Below are 5,783 nucleotides of genomic sequence, written 5' to 3' on the forward strand. Positions count from 1 at the left end.
TGTGATCAAATCCTAGTCCATTAATATGTACTTACCCTTTATATTTATTATATACAGTGTGTGAATTCCATATACATATATATATATATATATATGTATATATATATATATATATATATATATATATATATATATATATATATATATATATATATATATAGATGTATATATATATATATATATATATATATATATATATATATTACATAAATATATATATTAATATATATATGTATATATATATATATATATATATATATATATATATATATATATATATATATATATACATATATATATATATATATATATATATATATATATATATATATATATATATGTATATATATATATATACATGTATAAATAAACATTTATATATACATACATATATATATATATATATATATATATATATATATTTATATATATATATATATATATATATATATATATATATATATATATATATATATATACATTTATACAAATGCCTATTAATATACATATATCATATACATATGTAGAATCACGTTAATGCTTAAGTAAAAACCTTTTAAGAGTCCTCAACAGTAATCAGTCGGATCCTTTTGGCGTAAAGAGCTCTTGTGCACCCCCCCCCCCCCCCAAACCCCCACCACCATTCTTTGTTCTTTCTCAAGTGCCAGAATCAATTTCTTATTCTTCCATCTGTCTTTGTTTTTTCCCGGAGTCAAAGACAAAGATTAAAGTCTCTATAACGTTTACAACACTTCCAGAAGGCTCAAATCAATAGCAGTTCTTTACTGAGTGTCTCTACAATCTTTATAACGTTTTCAGAAAGTTAAGATAACTGTGGCAATACCCCTTGCATTCATTCCATAGCTTCTACAACGTTTAGAACGCCTCCAGAAGGCTCAAATCATCTGTAGTTCTTTACTGACACAGTCTCTGCAATCTTTATAACGTTTTCAGAAAGTTAGAATAACTGGATACAATACCACATGCACTCACTCCACAGCCTCTATAACGTTTAGAACGTTTTTAGAAAGCTTAAATCCCTGACAGATCTTTGTTCAGACATCCTCTGTAACTTTTACAACGCTAACAGATTGGTAAACCCCCTGGCTACAAGAACAACATACAATCACTCCATAGCCTCTACAACATTTAGAACGCTTTCAGAAAGATAAAATCACTGACAGATCTTTGTTCAGACAGCCTCTGTAACGTTTACAATGTTTCCAAAATTCTATAATCCCTGGCTACTACAACAACATACACTCACTTCACAGCCTTTATAACGTTTAGAACGCTTTCAGAAAGCTAAAATCACTGGCAGATCTTTGTTCAGACAGCCGCTGTAACTTTTACAACGCTTCGCGAATTCTATAATTCCTGGCTACCACAACAACATACACTCACTGCAGAGCCTCTATAACGTTTAAAACGCACTCGGAAAGCTAAAATCACCGCTAGATCTTTGTTCTGACAGCCTCTGTAACGTTTATAACGCTTCCAGAATGCCATAATCCCTGGCTACAACAACGACATACACTCACTGCAGAGCCTCTATAAAATTTAGAACGTTTTCAGAAAGCTAAAATCACTTCCAAATCTTTGTCCAGACAGCCTCTGTAACTTCTACAACGCTGCCAGAATGCTAAACTCCCTGGCTACAACAAAAACATACACTCACTGCAGAGCCTCTATAACGTTTGGGACGCTTTCAGAAAGCTAAAATCACTGCCAGATCTTTATTCTGACAGCCTCTGTAACGTTTAGAACGCTTCCAGAATGCTAAACTCCCTGGCTACTACAACAACATACACTCACTGCAGAGCCTCTATAACGTTTAGAACGCTTCCAGAATACCATAATCCCTGGCTACAACAACAACATACAATCACTCCATAGCCTCTATAACGTTTAGAACGCTTCCAGAATACCATAATCCCTGGCTACAACAACAACATACAATCACTCCATAGCCTCTATAACGTTTAGAACGCTTTCAGAAAGATAAAATCACTGCCAGATCTTTGTTCTGACAGCCTCTGTAACGTTTATAACGCTCCCAGAATGCTATAATTCCTGGCTACTGTAACAACATATACTCACTGCAGAGCCTCTATAACGTTTAGAACGCTTTCAGAAAGCTAAAATCACTGCCAGAACTTTGTTCTGACAGCCTCTGTAACTTTTACAACGTTTCCAAAATTCTATAATCCCTGGCTACTACAACAACATACACTCACTGCAGAGCCTCTATAACATTTAGAACGTTTTCAGAAAGCTAAAATCACTGCTAGATCTTTGTTCAGACAGCCTCTGTAACTTTTACAATGCTTCCAGATTAGTGAACTCCCTGGCTACTACAACAACACACAATCACTCCACAGCCTCTATAACATTTAAAACGCTTTCAGAAAGCTAAAATCACTGCCAGACCTTTGTTCTGACAGCCTCTGTAACGTTTATAACGCTTCCAGAATGCCATAATCCCTAGCTACTACAACAACATACTCTCACTGCAGAGCCTCTATAACGTTTAGAACGTTTTCAGACATCTAAAATCACTGCCAGATCTTTGTTCTGACAGCCTCTGTAACTTTTACAACGCTTCCAGATTGGTAAACTCCCTGGCTACTACAACAACATACACTCACTGCACTGCCTCTATAACATTTAAAACGCACTTGGAAAGCTAAACTCACCGCTACATCTTTGTTCAGACAGCCTCTGTAACGTTTATAACGCTTCCAGAATTCTATAATTCCTGGCTACCACAACAACATACACTCACTGCAGAGCCTCTATAACATTTAGAACGTTTTCAGAAAGCTAAAATCACTGCTAGATCTTTGTTCAGACAGCCTCTGTAACTTTTACAATGCTTCCAGATTAGTGAACTCCCTGGCTACTACAACAACATACACTAACTGCAGAGTCTCTATAACGTTTAAAACGCATTCTGAAAGCTAAAATTACCGCTAGATCTTAGTTCAGACAGCCTCTGTAACTTTTACCAATCTTCCAGAATGCTTAAATCAAAGATCAAAATTAATACCTTTGGGCCTATCTCATTCTGACGTATTTTCAAGAACTTTGTGGTCCATAAAATGGAAGCTAATATCTTTCCTTTGAATTTATGAATATATTTGTATATTGTGATACATTTCCTAGGTATTTTAAAAAATGGAATATATATGATACTTTTCATGGCCTATAAAACCTGATGAATTTAAAGTTAATTTATAGGTGAGGGTATAAGTATCCCTCCCTCTATATCTTGCATAAAAAGATCTATTTCATCTTCTAAATGTGCTAATAATCCCCTTTCTTATGACTTGGAACCCTAAGAAATAATTTTTTGGAATTGTCTAAATTTGGAAATCCTAATAAATTTGGAATTCGGTTAAGAATTTCAAACTTTCCTATAGATGGAATTCGGTCAAAAATTTCAAACATTATTATATTTGGAATTCATCTAAAATTTCATATACGACTTATTCCTAAATATTGAATATATATTAATTAAATAGGGTAATTAAAATAATACTTTTTTTTTGTAGCCAAGTTGACTTTGTCGAGATATTTATCTTAATTTAATTCATAATTATATAATTATCTGTCAAAGTTAATTCGAATTCTAATGAAGTGAGTTAATGCAACAGTAGTTTTAATTCTAACAAAGAACAAAAAAAGTTCTCCATTATCATAACTTTTACATATCTGATTTAATTTACTACTTTTATTTCAATGTTTCACATCAAGATATTTGAAAATTTCCTCATTTTCATTTAAAAGGTAATTTTTTTTTTCTAATGACGTATGTCATATGTCATATGTCACCTGGTATGACAATGAAACAATATCCAACATATTTAGTAAATTTGATGACAAATTCCTCAGAAGAATATTGGGAGTTAAATGGCAGGACAGGATTAGAAATGAAACTACAAGAGAGATTAATCGTGTGCCATATGTGAATGAGATCATGGTGAGGGGTAGATGAAGATGGTTTGAGCATATTATTCACACTCCCCACGAGAGATTATTTCACAAAACGTTTAACTGGGCTCCACAAGGCACTAGGAGAGTTAGAAGACCCAGGCCTACATGGCTGAGCATTATGAATTATGAAGTAGGAGATGATGAATGGAGAAGTATTGGTTTAAAAGCTCAAGATAGAGACGGCTGTTGAAATCTAACAGAGGCCCTTTGCGTCAGTATGTGTAGATAATGATAATGATGGTGTATTAATTGATCGTAATGAGGGCATGTTATTATTATTATTATTATTATTATTATTATTATCATTATAGTAGTAGCCTACTATTGCTGGTGTCTTATTATTCCCTCCCGCAACACATGCCCGACTACCAACAGCAGTTGACTTACCACCAGGAATGTAATTAACTACTTTCGAAAAGCAGTTGGGAAATTATTTTTATTGTTATGAATGTTAACACTATTCTTAAAACAATTAATTTTTTCCTTGTTTCCTTTCCTCGCTGGGCTGTTTTCCCTAATGGAGCCCCCGGGCTTATAGCATCCTGCTTTTCCAACTAGGGTTGCAGCTTAGCAACTAATAATAATAATAATAATAATAATAATAATAATAATAATAAGTGTAAGTTAGAATAATGAAATTATTATTTTAATAAAAAAAGAAAAAAAAAATTAATAATATTAAATCTTTAAAGGTTTGAAAGAGAATATTCTAAAACATTAATTAACTAACCGCAAGGTATTAATGACTCATTATGGATTTTTAAATACCTTTAATATACTAATAATGATAATGAGATAATCTATATTCGGTTTTCCTAATCAGACATGCGCGCGCAGGCTACATATATGAAATGGATATACCAGGTAATTCCTTCAGAGATATATAAATTGGGTTTTTATTATAGGAAAAAAATTATATGTTTATCAAGATTTATGTTCGTGTGTTTTTTAATAATAAAAAAGGGAATATGTTAATTATTACCTTTCTTTGGAAAGGAATAAAACTCAACATCATGTATTTCTTTATATCAAATGATTAATAATATTAACCTTAATATAACGAAAAATATTCTCTATATAAAAACAAAATTTAAAGATATACTTAGATATACTTACTCATGAAATATATTAGAAGGGAACAATGAGATGATCTCATACTTGAGGGCACACTTTAATTTCCATCACCAGAAAAAGAAAAAAAAAAATATATAACGAATATCAAAGGATCTTGAAGTTCAGAATAAGTAAAGCAATGTAATAAACTTTCACTTTAACTTAGAAAACAGAATGAACTTCCACAACAAGTGCCATGGCGGACATCTTAACTTAAGCACTGATCATCCCACACGTTGAGAATTGCCAAAGAAGGCTACTTTTCAATGGCAATATAAACCAATTCCTTAAAACACGTCTTCGACTCCCCCTGGGGATTTCACGCCAGCGAGCAACGACGTCTTCCCTCGCTAGCTTCTGTGGCACCACTAACTGATCTCGCAACCAGAGAGTCTCCCTCCCAGTCACCCCCCTACCTCTCCTGACCGGTCTAGGTCGGGTGTAGAGGGCGGGGCACCCTTAGCAAAGTGCCGACCGAAGGTTGTCGCTGTTCCGATAACAGCTGCGCATTTCCACCTTTACGATGGCATTGTGTTCCCTCTTCCTCCGTAACGAGAGATTACTTTCACGTGGATGTAAACTCGGTCCCTTGCTGGGGGGCGAAAGGACGAACAGAAGAGATGCGAGTTCCGTCAGCCAGGTGGAACGTGTATGTGGAGATACCTAGGTGAGGA

General features: G+C 33.7%; 1 protein-coding gene across 1 annotated transcript in view; it reads right to left on the minus strand.

Annotated features, from left to right (window-relative positions):
- The window catches only part of LOC137656077 (zwei Ig domain protein zig-8-like), a 53,926-nt gene extending 48,462 nt beyond the window's left edge, over nucleotides 1–5,464 (minus strand). The window contains exon 1 of the mRNA XM_068390250.1: nucleotides 5,113–5,464. The gene's annotated coding sequence lies outside the window, so the exon portion shown is untranslated. The remainder of the gene's footprint in view (nucleotides 1–5,112) is intronic.
- Nucleotides 5,465–5,783: the final 319 nt, after the last annotated feature.

Source organism: Palaemon carinicauda, chromosome 17, assembly GCF_036898095.1.
Source record: "Palaemon carinicauda isolate YSFRI2023 chromosome 17, ASM3689809v2, whole genome shotgun sequence".
NCBI classification, from domain to species: Eukaryota; Metazoa; Arthropoda; class Malacostraca; order Decapoda; family Palaemonidae; genus Palaemon; species Palaemon carinicauda.